The following is a 19,375-nucleotide window of genomic DNA, read 5'->3' on the forward strand; positions in this document are numbered from 1 at the left end:
ATAAAATAAAAAAAAAATAAAAAGCTATAGCATAGGTCTCTGGAAAGATTCTAGCCAGAGGCCAGGCTCAGGCCATTCTAATCACTGGTCCGTGTTCTCTCTATGGCTGAGTACAGGAGCAGAAGAGAACAATGAGCAGTAATGTGAATGCATATGGTAGAACAGGAACTCGTAGGTCTGTGGGTGTTTGTGAAGGTAATTTTTTCAAACAGCTGACCTGCTCCATAAGGCATCTTCCAACCAATGTGTTGGTTTCCTTTACAGTACTTAGTTCCTTATCTGGAAAGGCATCTCCTCCTTGGCCCTGATGGCAGGATGACTGTCTCCAAAGCAAGATCTGTTATCAGCATGGCCTCTCCCACCTTCAGTGAGTACGGGAGGAAAGCCAGTATTCTAAAGTGCTGAAGAGAAGCCTGTATTGCCACCATCTATGTGAAAACCCAAGTTCTCAAGGTGGGCTCTGTGAGGCCAAGCTGGTACCCAAGGTAGGCAGAGGGGCTACCTACCACACCAGGCCCTGCCGTTGCACCTGGCAATTGCTACGTCCTGACAAGTACCTTTTCAAATCATTTCTCTTGGTTGATGCAAGGCCTGTTTCCTTTGCCCATCCCCACTCCTACAGAGGGACTTGTTTAAGGAGGTGCTGGACTTTTGGCCGAGGGCTTCCATTCACTTGGCCTCAAGTGTATATGATCAACCCCTTTCACCCTCCCATAAGGATACATCAAGGGGCCTAGGCCACAAGAAGCATGCCCACCCATCCTCAAGCCTTGGATGGTGCTTCATTTGAATTTGCACAAGGGGCCCTCTAGGATGGCAGTGACCCTGGCAGAGATACTACAACTTGGATATTCCACCTCTCTCTTTGGAGGACCAAGGGAAAGAAGCCTTCAAAAGGGCCCATACTAAAAGCTGTCATGGATTCCAAGACTGCCAAGACTTCCCCTCCCAACCCTGGAGTAGACATTCAGAGTGGTCTGCAATTCCCTGTCCATGGAAGATTGAGTGCATTCTTGTCTCTTCCTGCTTCTACTACTCTTAGTTGGAATCACAACTCTAATAGATTCTTACAGGGGAGGGAGATGGAGGGAGGAAGGGAGACGAGACCAAAATAGATCTCATCCCACATTCCAAACCTCACAGGAGGAGCACCACAGGAAGGGCTGCTGGATTTCAAGCGGCCTAGATTGGCAGTACTAGACAATGGCTGGCCTCCAGCTTGTTGGGTTGATGGGCAGTACTTGGGGCTCCTACTACACTTGTTCAGAGGCCGACCACCATCTTAGATGGAGCTACAGCTAGATGCCAGCTCCTGGGGCCTCACAAACAACACTTTCAAGTATCCCTGTCACAACTGAGGCACCAATGTGGCAAAAGGCCCAAAAGGGTACAGTACTGTGGGGCTGGGTAGCAACAAAAGGAAGCCACTGAATCTTCTTGCCGGCCAGTGGCAGGTTCAGATGTGTGGCTCTCCATTCTAATAACCCTCTATCGTCAACACTCCATAGTCAAGGCTACAGGGCCACAGAGATTCTCCAACCAGGGACAATGACCCCCAGGGGACCTTTGTCAATATCTGGAGACATTTTTGAACATCACAACTGGGGAGGGGTGCAACTAGCATCTATTGAGTAGAGGCCATGGATGTTGCTAAAATTCTGTAATACACAAGACAGCCCCTGCAACCAAAAAAATGTTCACTTCCAAACCTGAAGTATGAGACCTTACCTGGGGGTGCCACCTTGGGAATGGCTTGTGGGGTGAGGCAAAGAATGGACTCAATATTCATTGGAGATCCCTTGTCTTTGGGCACTATGGGCACTTTGTAGGGTTAGCCAGGGAGAGGGAGCAGCTCTAGTTTGGAGTTTTTATAATTATGGAAGTTACATAAGGAACCATCAATTGTGCCCCCCATGAAGCTGTGGCCTGAGCTCCATATGCAGCTGTAGAGAGGGCATTAAGGGAGGGTCACTATAGCCTTGTAGCTAAAGCAGACCTCTGGCTTGCTGGGACTGCTTGAAAATCTGGGTCTAGAGTCAGCCAGGCCTGTGGTCACCTAGGCAAGCACTAAATACAACAGGGCCAAAGCAGACAGCTGAAATTCCTGCCCCTCCTAGGGCTTTCCTGTGACAGTGAAGGTCAAAGCTGGCACCTGTTCTGCAGCAGTTTCTCTATTAGCTTTCTTGCCCCCGGGGGATCCTACCCCCAAGTGTTCTTACCAGATCACGGTGACAAGGAAAAAACAGGTGTTTTAATAAGCCATGTACTATTCCATCACTTTCAGTCCCCAACCTGGAGACAAGAGATGCCAACCTAACCAGTATGGGGCAGATGTTAGACCAGTGGTAACTGTTCTCCACTGTGGTATGGAAGACTATTGGATTTAAGGTCAGGAGAACTACATTCTGGTTTTAATTCCACTAGGAACTTCTTGGGTAACCTTGGGAAAGCTACTATTTCTAAGTCTCAGTTTCCCCATCTAATAATGGCCATTTACCAAAATCTAGACGTGGAGCAGAGGTAGATATGATTGGCAGTGGCTGGCTCAGTGTGGGGAGCTGTTCTCCCCCTGCACATTCTCTTTTAGGAGAATCAAGTGAGAGTCCTCAGTGGGGACCAAGACTACATTTATCTTTCCCTCCTAAACCAACTCTTCTGAATTCCTGCTTCCAAAGGCAGCAAACATCTAGGCTTAAATGCCCAGTCGTCCTGATCTGTTCTCTTTCTGCTGATGTATTTAGTCACCAAGTTCTATCAACTTTTCCATCAAATGGTCACGGTTTTCCATACCCAACCGTGCTCTAGGTTCTCATGCTTGGATTATTTCAGTCCTCCAAGTTCCCAGCATCCAGCTTCTCCTTTCAACTGGTCATCCTGCCAGCTTCTTTTTCCAAGAGTCCAGCTCTGACCTGGCTACTCTTCTATTCTGCAACCTAACAGGTTCCCCACAGCCCACAGCCCAGGATGGATATATCAGACTGCTATCTACCTAGCACTTGCGGTTCTCCACACTCTGGACCCAGACTAACATGAATATGCAAACTCCTACTATTCATCAAGGTGGAGTCAAAACATCCCTTCACACGAAGGATAAGTTAAATTAAGTGGCCCCCAACACATTTCCATTACCTTCTCAAAAGCATAAGTGTCTGTCTCTCCGACTCAACCAAAGCTCATCTCCACTCGGTTCTATTGGTCTCAGAATCCTCACTGCAGTGTGGTAAGGGCTACTGAATGTTCTGGCAACATCTAGACAGGAAGTTCTGCTTTCCAACTAAATAGGGTATGTGGGCCTCTGACTCCACCCTCTTCTCTGGTATCCACACAGCAAGGACACAGAACTAAGCACACACTTGCAACTCAGCGCATTGTGTAACTGGCAGAACCTTGCCCCAGGGCAGTAATCACAGGACCAGGAACCAAGGCCCAAAACTGTGAGAGAGAAAATAAACTGTCCCTGAGGGTGGGAACATTCTGGCTTCAAAGAGCACTGAGCTTTCCCATCCCAAGCTTTGGTAGGACATCGAAGCTTACTTGAGAGAAGGGACACGCACCACCTCCTGCTTCCCTCCCTTGGCCTGCAGTCTTAGTGCTCACCCGTTTTGACCCTGTGCCACCACTTCTACATCCCACCGCCTTGCCTACTTCCCTTTCCTTTTTCTGAAGCCAAATATAAACTCCCGGACAGGAAATGCCTTGAAGGAGCCTGTCCCCACCCTGAGATCCAGAGAAAACTGTCTCTGACACAAAGGAAATGAGCTTGAGAGAGGTAGCCTCCTCAGCCCAGCCCTATTCTCCCTCTGAAATCAATGGACACAACCCCTCCCCTGAGCCCTGTGGTCAGATAAAAGGAGGGCTGTGATGCTGAGCACAAAGAGAAGGCAAGGGCCTAGGGCGTAACAACATTCAAGCTCAGACCATAGTGGGGTGAAGGGAAACAGATCTCTAAGTGGTGGCCAAAAGGCTACCTAAGAGCCTTAGCCAGTTTGGCTTGGTGGATGGAGCTTCTACCTGTGGACTGAAAGGGCGCATGCCCAAGTTGTGGGCTCGGTTCCCAGTGTGGGGTATGCAGGAGGCAGCTGATCAATGATTCTCTCTCACTGTTGATGTTTCTCTCTCTCCCTTTCTCTCTAAAATCAATAAAAATACATACATACATATATATATAATCCATATAAATATATATATGTATGCATTTAAAGGCTACCTAAGACATTAGAACAGGGGTGGGCAAACTTTTTGACTTGCCTTAGAACATAGAGGTTTTGGGGTATAATGGGAAGAATAACAAGCTAGCAATCTGAAGACATGACTTTTTGTCCTGCTTTTGCTACTTCTTATCTATACCTATGCTTATTATTGATAACAATATTTATGCCACTGAATGTAATTATATATAATTAATAATATACACTAATATTAATTGAATACTTATTATATGCCAGATTGTATTGGGAGAGACTTAACTTCTCATGCCTCCGTGTTCTCATCTGTAAAATTGTGATATGATCATAGTACCAACAACATGAGGTTTTTGTAAGTATAAAATGAGATAATAATAACAGCCAAAAGGTCATTGTTATCTCCCAGGCATTTCTTTAGCTACTTTTTATATGGATTATATAATTGAATCTTCATGACCATGCTGTGAGATAAGCGCTCTGATAGTCTACTTGACAGATGAGAAAACTGAGGCCCAGAGATAACAATTACTTGTCCAAGATCAGCAGCTAAGAAGTGGTGAAGCAAGATGCAAAACTAGGCAGCCTGGCTCCAGAGTCAGAGCCACCAAGTTAGAATCCTCCTCATTAAACAGGGGAAATGGCCTAAGCCATAGACACAAAAAACATGTACCAGGATTTTTAAAGTATGACTCCTTAGCCTGAAGTAAATTCCCATCAGTGGAGAAAGCAGTCGGTCATCCCACATCTCTTTTGGTCCCTACAACAGCCCTGTCCAAAGCAGGCCTACTGCACAAGTGGGAAAATTGAGGCTATGAAAGGTTAAGTGGCTTTTATTGGACTACAGATGGGGCTAGGAACCCACCTAAATTTTCAGAGCCCTCCTGTTAATCTGTTACCATGTCAGCCTCCCGAGGATCTCCCCTCAAATCTATTCCCCCTTGGCTGTGCACTTATTCAATTAATATTACCTGAGCATCTACTTGGTGCCAGGCCCTATGTTGGCACCAAGATCTGGAAACTGGGGGTGGAGAGGAAGCCAAAGTCCCCTGGAGTACTTGGCCAGAGCTGCTATCAGGCCCATCCTTCTCAGGGAGGCAGAGGCTAAGATGGGATGTCCTTTGTAGCTGGAACTTGTTTGGATACAAGATAACAGAGAATGAGCTCAAAAGCAATGGAGTTGGCAGGTGGTACAGCCTGAAGCTTATAGCACCCAAGGGCCCTGAGGTGGAAACATTGTGGGGAGGGCTACAGCTTTTGCACAAGAGCCAGCCCCCCCACCCACACACCCAAATCTAGCATGGGCCATACCAGCTGATGGGATTAAAAAATTAACCCAGTTAAGCCTCTTGCTTATCTCTTACCACCCATACCTTCTAAATAATGCAACCTGGTTATCAAGACTGTTCATTAAAATGCCTCTTCTTTCCTGGTGCCACCCAGCACCATGGTCTCTACCCTCCAGTGCTGGAGGGTACTAATCAAGTGACCCTGCTACTGCTGTCAGAACCATCCCCCATCTCCCTCCTGCACACCCTCTCTCATCCTAATGCAGTTCTGCATCAAACCCAGACCTTTGAGTTTTCTTTCTTGTCCATCTGTCCACCTGGGGAGGGGGGCAGGCAAAGATCTGGGGACTGTCTACCTAGGAGTAACTGATCTCTGGTGGGTATGATAAGTAGTCAGGGACAGAAGGGAGACTCAAGCTCAACTCTTGCCTCCTGGCCAGGCATCTGGGAAAGGGAGAGGAGAGGTATGGCATAGTCGCTAAGGGTGTGGGCAGTGGGGTCAGTCTGCCTGGGTCCTGATCCCAACTCCATCACTCCCTACTTGTGTAACCTTGGGCAACTTCTTCATTTAATTTCTCCTTATCTCAGTTTCCTCATGTGTAAAATGGGGATGATAAGAGCAGGATCTACCTTATAGCATTGTCAAGGGAGTTAAGTAACTTCAAATCTGTCAAGAACCTAGAGGAGTTCACTACTGTTATTGGTGTTCTTATTGGGACTACAGCCTGTTGCAGTGTCACAAATACCAGTAAAGGAGGCCAGAGGAAGGGAGCCCTGTAGCTGACCATGGCCAGGGAGAGCTTTTCTAGAGGAGGTGGAATCTGAAATGACAGAAAAGTCCAGAGCCAATGCCCAGGAGGTGGCAGGTTTGAGCACTGCACATCCCAATTTAAGGGAAACACAGCAAAGTGATGAGGTGGCAGAAAGTACTACTAAACAACAATAATAAGAATTATGTTTATACTATTGGCTTTAATTCTGAACAACCCCATGAGGTAGGTACATATCCCCGTTTTATAGCTCACAAAATGGAAGTTCACAGGCATTAAATAATTTGCCCAATGTCACAAAGTGTTGCATATACCATTGTATCCACTCTTCACCATGACACTCTCCTGACCCAGGGGCCATATGTACAACTCAGAATGTATTTGTTTCGGCTCCACTCTGGCTCCTTTAACACATGCCCCTCTTTGTTTTTTCCCATTTAGAAGGTCCTATTCAGGTAGGGGCCACTCAGGCCAGATGTCTGGGACAAGGGCTTCCCAAACTTCCTACTCCTCGCCAGCCTGGAGCAAAAAAGCTGGCTGCAAGTGCCTATCTCACACCTTAGACAACCCAGCCCAGATAAAGAACAGGAAATCCTCGACCACCTCCTCTGGAGGTTGCTCCCTCAACCATGGGAACAGAGTTTCAGCCTGTACAGAGGTTCCTCTGTGGTGGGGAAGCTGCAGAGTCAGACCCAGCTGCCTTTGCTGTGGGGTGTGGTTTGAGGAAAACAGGGAAGACTGAGTGTCAGGAGACCTGGGTTCAAAATCCTCCCTTCCTGAAAACCACGCCCTTCCCCCTTCCTGGGCTTCAGGTAGAGATCATCCAGAGTCGCACGAGGGGGATCACACTGTCTATCTTACTGGGCTGCTCTGAGAACAGAATGGGATCATGGAAGTTAAAGTGCCTTGGAAACATTAAAGACATGGGAGAATCCATCATTGTCATCATCACTGACTGCTAGAAGAGGAATGGCTGAGTTGGTGTTTCTCCCTGTCTGAGTCACCCTTCTAGGCTCCTCTGTGGGCATGGCTCATACTCATTTCTGTCTTCAATGCTTCTTAAAATGCCCCCCCCCCCCCGCCCACCAGCTCAAGAGACGAAAGCAAGTGGCAGGAAAGTGGTATACACTGGCATCCCTCACATAGTACACTGCAGTCAACTCATCAAGGTGGGTGCCTCCTCTCACCAGGACTGCCCTCTGCTATGGGGGCATGAGAAGGTGACTGTTCCCTTGAAAGGCTTCCCAGTCATGGGAACTGGCTGGACCTGAATGATGAACAAATCAGAGAGAGCTGTAGGAGGTGTCTGGAACCAGGATTCTGTAGTTCAGGAAAAGATCATGCAGAAGTCTTCTGGGAAAATGCAGGCTAGAAATAAAGTGGAGAGTGAGGAGCTTCTAGAGCCCCATTTCCCACCCCAAGGGCGACAAATAGTAGCATGTGCAGAGGACAGTAATGGGACTGGGAAGAAGACTGGTCCCAGGGCCCTGGAGGAGCACCTGTAAGAGCTGGGGCTGTTTGGCCTGGAGAAGATGAAGGGGGACTAAGATTCTTTCCTCAGATTTCTGAAGGTCAGAGAGAGCAGACAGGGTCTAGGACTCTAGGTGGACTCAGGGAGAAGAGCCAGGGCCCAGGGGGAGAAGTCACAGAGAGACAGAGTTCAGTTCAGCATAAAATAAATCTTTTGGACATCCCATGGATGAAAGCAACTCTCTTGAAACATTGCACTACTAGGTATTGAAGACAGGTGAGCAGGAACTTCACAAGTACTTGGCAGGAAGACCCCAGCTTCAGAAGAAGAGTTGGACCAAGTGCCCTCTAAAGCCCCTCTAAAGGAAGTTCTGCTTCCTACCTCTGGAGCACCATGGGAGAAAGCATAAAGGTGACTAGAGCTGACTAAGCCCTCAGCCTGTTCCCACAGAGTCCTGGGATCCCAGCAGCACCTTGGGCTGGTACTACCCACAGCAAGCAGGTCATTCATTAACTTGCAGCTGAATGGGTCAGAGGGTGGCCAGCTAGGACAGACACAAACATGGGGAGGGGCTAGAGCTCAAACTGCAGGAAAGTCCATGCTCAAGGAAAACCCAAGCTGTGACAGCGTGAGACTTGACAAGCCCAAACTAGCAGCTAGCTGAGGATATTTAGTTGCTGGACCTGGCAGAATTTGAAGTCAGCTCACCTTTGCCTGTGGATAAGAAAAGGGTCTTGATTGGGAACACATTTTCATAGCTGAAAGGGAGCCTGAAAGACCACTAAGTCTATGCCACCTGTCCTTCCCATTTTAAAGATGTAGACACTGAGACCCAGGGAAAGCAAAAGTCTTCTCTAAAGTCAATGATGGAGAGATAGCTATGGAGAGGCACACCTAGAAGCCAGGTTTCTTGACTCTATGGTGAGGCCTGCAGGGTTCACAAAATGTTGATCCCTTTTCTTCTCACTGAAACTGCAGTAAATGGCTTGTGGTCTAGAGCAGGAGTGGGGAATGTCTGGCTCATGGGCCGTATATGGCCCACGAAATCATTTGGTCTGGCCCTGCCAAGGCATTAGGGGTAAGTTAATTAAATGTTTGACCAATTATAGCAGGCTAATTTTTAAGTTGATAATTTTGTATGACCCTCGAAGGTTATAAATATCCAAATGGCCCTTGGCAGAAAAAAGGTTCCCTACCCCTGGTCTACAGCTTTCTAAAAATGAACCTGGGACATAGCCTGACCCTTACCCCTTCCCAACTCCTTCTGCTTGTCAAGATACAGGCTCTCTGAGGAAGGCTGCCTCTTCCAGCTCAGCAGCTAGCAGTGTGGCTGACAGCTGACATCCCAGGCTGGTGTGGAGGGACCCACAGCTGTGCTGACAACAGACACACATATGGCCCCATCTCACCCCAAGTAATCGTAGACCCTTCTTGCCTTTTAGACTTTTAAACTGAGGTCAGGGCATCAACTGCTCCTAGAAACATCCTTACTCCCCTCTAAATCTGATGCCTAAAAATAACCCTTACCCCACCACCCATCTGAATCCCTATTAACTCAATTCCCTTACCACCTAAGGTGAATGTGTGTCCTTGAAGCAATGTGAATTACTACTTCTGTTTGCCCAAGTGAAGACAGTGGGGCAGAAGTTTAATTGGCCCCAGAAGTTCCCACAGGCTGAATGTTTGTTAAAGCTCCCTTGGACGAAGGTGAAGGTTCAGGATGGTGTCCCTTTAAGGCGAAGCGTGGACAAGGAATTGGTTAATGGCCATCCCCAAGGTTGTTATTATGTGGCTCAATAATTAACCAAGCAGTGGCAGGACCCCAGGATTGTTGGAAAGGAGCCACTCCTTTCCCAAGGACAGCCCAAGAGCAGGAGGTTGCAAACAGGGAGAACACTTGTGGGGTCTTTCAGTCCCTCTCACAGCCTGCTCTGGGGCAGTGGAAAGAGAGGCCTGTATGAGGGAAGTTGTCCCTCAGCCTCACATGAGGGTGGAGGAGGGCTGGTCCGGATATGGAGGAAGTCAGCACACCCTTGCTAGAGTGGGAGGGAAAAGCGAGACAGTGAGGGGTTTTATCATGAATGAGAGAGGAAGCTCCAAGCTGGGCCATCGCGATTAGATGACAAATTGGGAAAGGCGCTCATCCTGAATGCATCCTGTTTTGCTCCAAACTGGCCTCATGGGCCAAGCACAGGGGAGGGACTGGGAGGAGAGCAGCTTCCCAGGAATTCTCCCAGGCCTGTTGACCTCGAGCTCCTGGATGGCCTGGAACTGGGAAGGCAAGGGAGAAAGTAAAAACTCTCCCATGTACCAGTAGAGAACCAGGTACAGAGTTTCCACAAGAAGCCTCCACAAGCCTCAGAGCTGGAGCCCCAGAAACAGGGAGGATACACTGTAAAATGAGGACTAGAACTCCATAATCCCTCCAGCTCAAACTTTTCCTGAGCCTCTCTTCCAAGGTTCAGCCCAAATATCACTGCCTCTGTCAGTCACCTTTCCCTTAATCAAAAGCACTCTCTCCCTGGTCAGTCCTACCTGGGCAAAATGTCCTCCTAAACTACTGGAAATATGAAAACTGCCAGGATATGTGGTGTGTTAAGAGATTTTTGTTGTGATAGTGATACCATAGCTGTATTTTCTGAGTCCCTTTCTTTTAGAGCTACATATTGAACTATTTATGGATAAATTGAGGTGTCTGGGATTTATTTCAAAATAACAAGAAAGATGGAGGTGTAATTAGGGCAAGATTGGCCACAAGCTAATGGCTGTTGAAGTTGGGTGATGAGTACATAGTGTCTTAGTACACTAACAACCATCTCTACTCTAATATTTGTTTGAAATTATCTATCTATATATAAAAGCCTAAGCAGCCATTACGACAGAATGACCAGAATACCAGTCACTATGACATTCACTGACCACCAGGGGGCAGATGCTCAACCAGGGGTTGCCCCCAGCCCATAGGCCTGCCAGCCAACCTCCTGGTGTTCCCCCTCACCCCCGCCCCAGCTGGCAGGTTCTGATCACCTGATCAGGGCTGGGCCCTGGACAACCGGAAACCAAGGGTGGGTGGCAGCGGACAGGGGAAGCAAGGGAAGGAAGATGTGGGGAGGCAGGGAGGCGGGGAACCTGATCGACCCTGATCACTGGCCAGGCCTAGGGATCCCACCTATGTATGAATTTCAGGCACCAGGCCTCTAGTTTATAATAAATTTTAAAAGCCCTCTCCAAGGTAAGGGCCTGACATGTCGTGTATTATTTATGCTACTAACTTCCAAACTAGATGGTAGATTCTCTGAAGGTGGGGTTACATTCTATGTTCTTAAAAAAACTGAGCAATAAGCCTGGACTTAATCATTTGTACAGCACTTTGTAGTTATGGATCACCTCAGTTAATTTAGTGAAGTGGAAAAAGTGGGGAGAAAACCAAGACTCTGAGAGGTCAAGCTGAGTGGCAGAGCCTGGATACCCTGTTCTTTGCTGCATACCACCCTGGACCCCCAAGGAACTTAGCATCCAGTTCTACTGCCCCTGCCAGTTGAAGTAATAGGTACAGCAACAGTCAGCATGCAAGTTCCCAAGGTGGAGGGCTGTGCAAGAAGAGACTCAGAATACAAACACAGCACTTCAGACTATGGCTTCCAATCCACTGATTCAAGTTTACCAGGATCCGCCCCCTACCACACACACACACACCAAGACCCTAAGTCACAGATGAATAGAGCCTTCATAAACACTTGGCACAACAACTGTGTGCCCAACCCTATGTTCAACTACTCTGTTTAGGGTTGCAGGGTGGAGGAGTTTACACTTCCCCTCCTAAGACCATTCCATCTCTGAGATTACCAATCTCTATTTTACCTAACAACCTCCCAAAGACCAGGGTTATGTCACTCTTTCTACCCAAACTGAGAACCCAAGGGAAAAGTTCTCCCTATTCTATTTAAATCAGAGGCAACTCCTTTCGGCCAGAGACTCCTCACTCCACCTTCCCCAAGAAGGTAGAGGCACAAGCCTGCCTTTGTTAAGCCTACCATCATTGAATCTGAACTTCCCATTGCTGCAACAGGGATCTCCAGGAATCTCCTAGCAGAAAAGTACCAGCAGCTGCAATAGCATCCTGATCAGGGACTCTAACTGCTCCTCTCTTGGGACCTTCTTGCTTTCCTGTCACTGCTGCTATCCCTATACCTCGGCTCCAGGAGTCCTTTGTTCTTTCAGTAGCCCTAAGAATTAAATTGTAAAACTTTAGGAAGAGAGAGAGGGTAAAAGTTAGGGCATCTGTGTGCCACTTTCTTTGTTCCTCTGCTCAAACTCAGAAGGTTTGTGCTTTAACAGGGAAGCCTCACCCTCAACACGCACACAGGGTACAGAGCCCCTTTTACACCTTCAGCACCTCTTCTTGCTCTAAATACCTCCAGATGTCATCTCCCAACAGTCTTTTCTCTCCATATTAGGGAGGGGAGCCACAGACACACAGAGAGGGTTAGCATAATTCTCCAAGAGCCACTTAAGGAATGATAAGAAGGCAAGCAAATAGGGTAGACCAAACAAACTCTGTCCACATGGTGTTTTCTAGCCTTAATTACAGAGGCCCAGGTAGCAGAAATCTCAAATCCCAAAGCCAGAACACAGTTGGACAAAGGCCAAATCCCCAAAACAAAAACCATCCCAAAATGTCCAGCAATACGGTAGACGTAGCTTTAGGGTGAAAGGATGCCCTGCTCCCAACATCATCAATCCCATCACACCTTCCCACTTGCTCCATCAACCACTCAGAAACCACCTGCAGCCACCACCTTCTGTGCCCTTGGGCTGCCTGCCTTCTCAATACCCAGTCTAGAATTGTCTTCCTCTATCCCAGGAAGATGAAAGTGAACGGGAAATTCAGAAAGCAATAAGACAGATGGTGGGTGGGAACAACAAACTCTAGAGTGGGGATGGGAACAGGTCCCACAATAGGAGTCAGGGTTTGAAAATAGCCCTGGGAGTGATTCATCACCCTCTTCTCTGGTCTGAAGACCTGGGTGCTTCTAGTGGGAAGGAGACAAGTCAGAGCCCTCCAGCCCAACCTCTGGAGCAGGGGTGGGGGTGGAGGTCTGTGTTGGCTCCACCCTTCTTCACCTTCAGTCTGGATGTTCACTCTCCCCACTACAGCTAGTTTCTAGCTGGCTTAGCTACATAATCATCACAAAGCTTTCCATCTGCATACTCCTCTTACCACAGGCATCTCAGAGACAACTTTTTACCTGCCAGTTAGGACCCTGTACCCATGCACCAAGTCATGAAATGTCAGGGCGGAAGAGACTGGCTCTTTAGATCCCAAAATCTAATCAGTGAACCACCTGAATTGCAGTTGAAAACACCGTGGCACACACAAACTGCATGACTCTCCTAAGGTCACATGAATTAGTGGTTAAACCCCAGTTTCCTGAGTCATAATTCAGTGCTCAACTTTAAAGAGTCTTTGGGAGAAGAGAAATTAAGAGAACACCAGACTCTCGGAAATCCCCAGAACTTCTACTAAAAGGCTCAGGATTTCTATAATCCAAAACCATTTTGAACTTCATGAGGAAACTGAACCCTGAAAGATGAAATTTATCCAAAGGTTTTCACTTGATCCCTGCAGCTACCCTAAGACCAGGAAAGTCCAGGGCGTTTCTCAGAAGGGAAGGCACTGGCCAAGGGAAAGCCCACAGTGCCCGACCAGGAGCTTCCTGGAAATGCCCTCAAAAAAAATAGAGGAAAGAGGAGAGGGTAGGAGAAGCGGTATGACCGGGTTCAGAGACAGGAGTCTCCACCCCCATCCCCCCAGCTCCAGCCCCCTTCGGAAACCCCAGAACCATGGCCACAGGCCAGCCCTGGAATAACGGGCAGGCAGCCGTCTTCCACCACCCGACTCGTGGGGCTTCCCTGGGAGAAGCGTGGCCAGCAGGCTCAGGAGGTCCCCCAATTTAGGCGACTCCAACCCAAATTCCAAGGGTGAAAGTGGCTTGGCTCGCTTCCCCTGTGTGGGTCGCGCCCCAACTCCTACCAGGAGGCCGCGTCCACCGCCTAAGGTCTGAGACTCAGACACAGTCACCAGCGCCAGCGAGCAGGAAACCAGGGCAGGAGGGACTGCTCCGTCCTGGGCACGCGCAGAGCCTGGGGTCCGGCGCGGGTAAAGGTGCCAGCCAGAGAAGCAGCTGCCTTGGCTGCTTAGCTGTTGTCAACCCGAGGCCACTCTCCTCGCAGGTGGGGAGGGAGCTGCAGCGAGTAGGGCAGTAGGGATGCCCCGCCCAAGTATAGGTCCCTCGACCAATGAGGGTGCAGTCCGGCCTACCAGACTCCTCAGAAAGTCGTACAAATTGCGGTGGGCGGGTCTCTGCCTTCCAGTTCCTCCAATCCCCTCACCCCTGCCTCTTCCTCAGGTCACACCAATGGGGGCACGGCGGGAGGTGGGGGTCAGGGCGGTAGCAGAGAGCCAGGGACTGAGTGAAGAAGCAGGAGCGAGTGGGCCAGGGACACAGCCTAATATTTATTGACGTCTGTAAGTGTCTGGTATCATGTGGGGGATTTAAGTACATATGCCATGTGCACGGGAAGGGGCAGCAGCTTGCTGAAGATAATTTACCAGGAGTTCAGAAAACACAACTTCTGTGAGATTTCAGATTAGTAGAGGCAACAAGAGAGAACTGGGACGTTAGGTGTTTGAGCAGGAAGTTGCCATTTCCTCCTTGCCAGGCTCCAGCATTCTTCAATGTTCCCACTACTCCCAGCTCTCTACCCCATGTCCAAACTGGAGGCATCTGCATTAATCCTAGCAGGAGAGAGCTCCCAAGAGTTGTGACAGCAAGTACCACAGAAAGCCTGTTTAAATTCACTAAGGAACAGTGTTGAGATTTGATTTCTCTCTTGCCTTTCCTCACAAGGGTCCAACACAAGTTCACAACCTTGATTTTATTATTGAATTGGGGACTCCTATTAGCCAGGGAAGGGAGGACACAAGAGCCCATATATCCAATCACCATCCTCCACATTTACAAGTACAGAAACTGAGAAGAGATGTTCACTCAAGTTTACCCAGTAAATCCATGGCAGGGACAATACCTGCATACGGGTTATTTTCTCCGTACCTAACAGATGGGAGAAATGAAACTGAGGCACCAAGAAAGCAGAGACTGCATTAATGTAATTTGTTTGCTAGAGTACCCAACACAGATGAGAGCAAAAACAAGTGATTGTTAGGACAGCAACTTTCTTAAAGTCACCAGAGGCAATGGCAGAACCAAACTGGAATTCTCCTACCTTCTTCCCCTGCTAGCCCTAATGAAAATCAGAAGAAAAATGGTGAAGCAAGGCTACCTCCAGTGTGTACCGCTCCTTTCCTCTCAATGGCAAAACTGCGGGTGGCACTTTGTTCAAGGTGAGCCACATCCCTGTGTGTCTTGGATGTGTATGAGGCCTGTACACTGGAACTCACTCATGGATACAAAACCCTACCCAGAGTCAGGAACCCTTATGATGGGTGGGAAGGGAGCTGACTTCCTTTCTGAGTCCAGGCAGTTATATCTGTCAGCATCCCTAAGGCTTTGAGTTGGAGTCAAATTTGTCTTGCTTCTGGGAAGTGCTAGAAGGATATAAAAGTGTGCATCCTTATAAACTGATGAACAAAAATAGATACAGAGGCAGAGCAACATTGAACAGACTGGGAAGGCCAGGGAGGGTTGGGGGGTGGTGGTAAGAGATCAACTGAAGGACTTGTATGCATGCATATAAACATAACCAATGGACACAAGACACTGGGGGGTATGGGAGGCTAGGGGAAGATCAAGGAGAAAAAAAAGAGACATATATAATACTCTTTGTAATACTTTAAGCAATAAAACAATTTAAAAAATATATTTAAAAAAGGAAAAAAATAAATAAAAGTGTGCATCTTGCAATGATCCTATAGCTTCCCTAAGGGTAGGAAACCATGCCAGAACCAATTCCTTCCACCCCATGGCACCATGCACAGTGGGTACAGCAGTTTCTCAGTAATGCTTGCTAATAGGTGAATGAATGCCTAAAGATATGGAAGGGACAACCATGAAGAAATTACAATCATATGAATAATGAGCAAACCAAACTTATCTTTTAGTAAATACATTTAACTAAATCAGATATTTAGCACTTCTTGCTCCCCAAGCCACCACCACCTCCCAACCTAGCCAGAGTCTTGCATATAACAGGTATTCTGTGATGGTGCCTGGAATGGAGGAGGAAATGGTTCCTTTTCACAAGCTCCTTTCTGGGCTGCATCTTGAGTGGCTCTGGAGAAAACTGGAGCCTTTAATTTCTTGGCATAGTTTTTTCCACAAGCCCCAACTCTATTTTTTTCTTGCCAGAAGCTCATATAATTAAGCCCCCACTCTTGAGTGTGTGTCCTATAGTTCTGCTGCTGTCCTGAATGCCTGCTCAGCCACCAGGCAGAAAAATGTAGAGTGCATGAGGGCTGGCTGAAAGCAGGTGAAAAAACCTTGAGTGTATACATGCATGCATGTGCTTCTATGCCCAAGGCATGGGGCTTCCCTCATTCTACTACAACCACAGCTCAGCTGTGTCATACAAAAGGCAGTATAATATATTCTGTAGCCAGATAAAGCCCAACTCTGCTACTAACTATCTGTGTGACCTTGGGAAAATTACTTTCCAACTTTCAGTGTCTTGATTTCCTCATCTGTAAAGTATGGATAATAATCACAACCCTGACCTCACACAGCTGTTGAGCAGATCCACTGGGCTAAATCACACTTTGAATGGTGCCTGCCTGGCACATAGAAAGTGCTTCTAACTGTTAGACATGGTGACAGGCTTGGATCAGAAAGTAGGAGAGCTGGGTGTTAGTCTCAAATCTACCATTCTGGCTGTGTCACCCAAGGCAAGTCATTGTGTGCTCCTACCATCAGTCTCTTCACCTGTTAAATGAGAGTAAAGAACAATCCCTAGCAGTGAATGTGAGGGTATACTGTAAAGGGTGGTGACAGTTGGCAGGATGTCACTGAATGTGTTGCAGAGCCAAGCTTTTGCCAGGGCTAATCAGCCCGTTTCTTCTAGGAGGTGGCAGAGAGAAACTCCATATACTATTACCCTGAGCCTCACTCCAAGACACCTGGGTTCTAATAAGTGCCTGAGTAATTACAACAGTCCCTACACCTTTCCCTGCCTAGGAATGGGAGTTCTGCAGACTGGTGCAGGCAGACCCATAGGCCCACACTGAAACGGCTGAGGGTAACATGGGAAGGAACCAAACAGATCCTTCCACTACTCTTTTCCATGGAGCTAAAGGAACAGCACCAAATAATTCCAGGAAACTCAGCTGGGAAGGAAAAAAGGAGAGAAGACGCCTGAAGGGAAAATGAATTGCACTTGGACAGGCCCATCCAGCACATAATCTCACACTTGCACACACATCCCTGCATGCCTCATCGAAAGCCCACCAGTCAGGCTTGGGAGGGTAAAACTTGCTTCCTGGTTGTTTGGGGCCCCCACTCAGCCTCATGAAAAGGGGCTATTGATCAGACTCCCACAATGTGGGATAGTTAGTTACAGCTCATAAAAGAAATTCTGAGGAGACATGGCCATGGCAGGGGGTTTGCACTAAGAGGGTCAGCCAGAATAGGGCCAGACATGGGGAAATAGAGAAGCAGTAGTGCGGGGAGCTTGCAAAGGTGAGGGGAACACAGGCATTGCCCACTAAATGAGCATTGCTAAGTGGAGGTGGGGAATAGAAAACTAGCTCCTGAGAGGAGCACAAAGACTCTTTCTCAGCCCATAGCCCAGGGACCACCATGATGGTGCTCACCCCACACACCAGAGACCCTGGAAGGGAAGGAGGAGATATGTGCTAGGCTGGAAGCCCTGGGATGCTTGTGCAGGGAGCTGGAGCATTAGCCAAGCCAGGCACAGGCCAGGAGAGTTTCAGGGATCACTTACCCTCTGTGGGCTCCCCTTCCTTAAGTTAGGACAGAGAGGCACTCATTCCCTCCCACCTGCCTCCTAGAGCCATTGAGAGGAAAGTGTTGGGATAGCTATCAGGCCTCCAGGCACATGGACTAGGCAAATTGGAGGCAGAAAGCCAAGGCCCACTCAGTGCCTGTCCCTGACTCTTTCCCCAGACACCCAAAAGCCTGTCCCCTTTCCCCCAACAAACACCAAAGTGTCAGCTTGATGATGGGAGGGCTCCCAGCATCCATGTAACAAACCCACCAAGCCATGACAGTGTGATGGGTCTTATTTCACACCCAGGATGGGCCCCTGACCTGGCTTTACTGGCCCATCTCAAAGGGGCAAGAGGTTCTCTGCTGGAGGCAGATGGAGCACCGCACTTCCCACAGGGAGGTCTTCCTGCCTTGGCCTAAACGAATAGGTGAGGTCAACCTGGACAGAGCTCTTGGGAATTGTGGCACAGACACCCAAAGCAGGATATCCACCACCCTCCACACCCTACCTTAGAGGAAGGTCACATGGTAGTGAGGGAAGATGAGTAAAGGCAAACCCACTTCTAACACAAACCCACTTCTAACACTCCCCTCATACCCTCCCCATGCACACATCAAGCAGCTGAGGTCAGAGGAACCCTCTCTCTACCCTTCCCCAACAGGTCCCCTCTGCCTGATTTAGTTTAGGCCCTCAACTTGATTCCTCCTGGCTAGGCTCCATTTCCTAATCTTAAGAAAAAACACAACCAAACAAACAAAAACCAAAAAAAAAAAAAACAAGGCTTGGCCCTGATTTCCAGGGCCCCTTCTTTCCAGCATATTCTCTGCCCCTGTGAGATTCTCTGTGTGTTACCGTGAGGGTGGGGCCCCCAGAAAAACAATATTCATGGGGCTTCTGCAGAGGAAGGGAGTGGTGGGGGCATGAGTGCTCTCTGAGGGAGGGGAGTAGCTAAGGGCCAGGCCAGAAAGAACAGAGGAAAAAAGGAATGGGGAAGGCTTAGGTGAAAAGCAGGGAAAAGGGGCGGGGATCTTGAAGCCAACCAGGCCTAGAAAACTGGGGATCTGACCTCTGCCTCCAGCACTGTCCCCAGTTCACCCTGCAGCAATGAATACCCAGAGTCCCTGAAAAGAGTTCAGGATCCTGCCCCCTTGCCTAGGACCCTTACACATGTCCCTCCAGGGAAGGAGCTCCCAAGACAAAACCTGGGAGGGTGAGGGGGAGATGGAAGAAGAGGAAAGATGGGGCTCTTCCTTCCTATCCACAGGCTCCCACATCAATCAGCCTGACCTCATGTGCAACCAAATCTGTTGCCCATGAAGCTGGAGGACTATGAGGGAGCGGGAGGAGCGTGTAGTTTTACAGGCTATGCCCAAAGCCTGGCCCAGTCCAACCCTGTGATTATGGTGCTCCAGGACTTGGCAATCTCAATTCAAGCAGACACAGCCAGTTCTCTGGACACCCACCCACCCTGTCTCCTTTCCCTGAAAACAACCACAGAGGCCCCAGGATGACATCAGAGAGGACCTGGAATGTGTGATGAGACCTGAGTGCCACTCAACAAAGTGTCTGGGCTCTTCTTGGTCTTGGAATTCCTGTCCCCTCTCAATGGGCCCTTCTCCAAGTACAATTATCCACCCCTACTCTCCAAATACCCTTTCTGTTCCTTCCTCCCTCCCTCCCTCCCTCATTTACTCACTAAAA

General features: G+C 48.5%; 1 protein-coding gene across 2 annotated transcripts in view; it reads right to left on the minus strand.

Moving 5' to 3' along the window:
* Nucleotides 1–13,952, minus strand: part of STARD8 (StAR related lipid transfer domain containing 8) — a 32,648-nt gene extending 18,696 nt beyond the window's left edge. For both annotated transcript variants that reach the window (XM_006765357.2, XM_006765356.2), the window contains exon 1: nucleotides 13,746–13,952. The gene's annotated coding sequence lies outside the window, so the exon portion shown is untranslated. The remainder of the gene's footprint in view (nucleotides 1–13,745) is intronic.
* Nucleotides 13,953–19,375: the final 5,423 nt, after the last annotated feature.

Source organism: Myotis davidii, unplaced genomic scaffold (assembly GCF_000327345.1).
Source record: "Myotis davidii unplaced genomic scaffold, ASM32734v1 scaffold1520, whole genome shotgun sequence".
In the NCBI taxonomy this organism is placed as follows: domain Eukaryota; kingdom Metazoa; phylum Chordata; class Mammalia; order Chiroptera; family Vespertilionidae; genus Myotis; species Myotis davidii.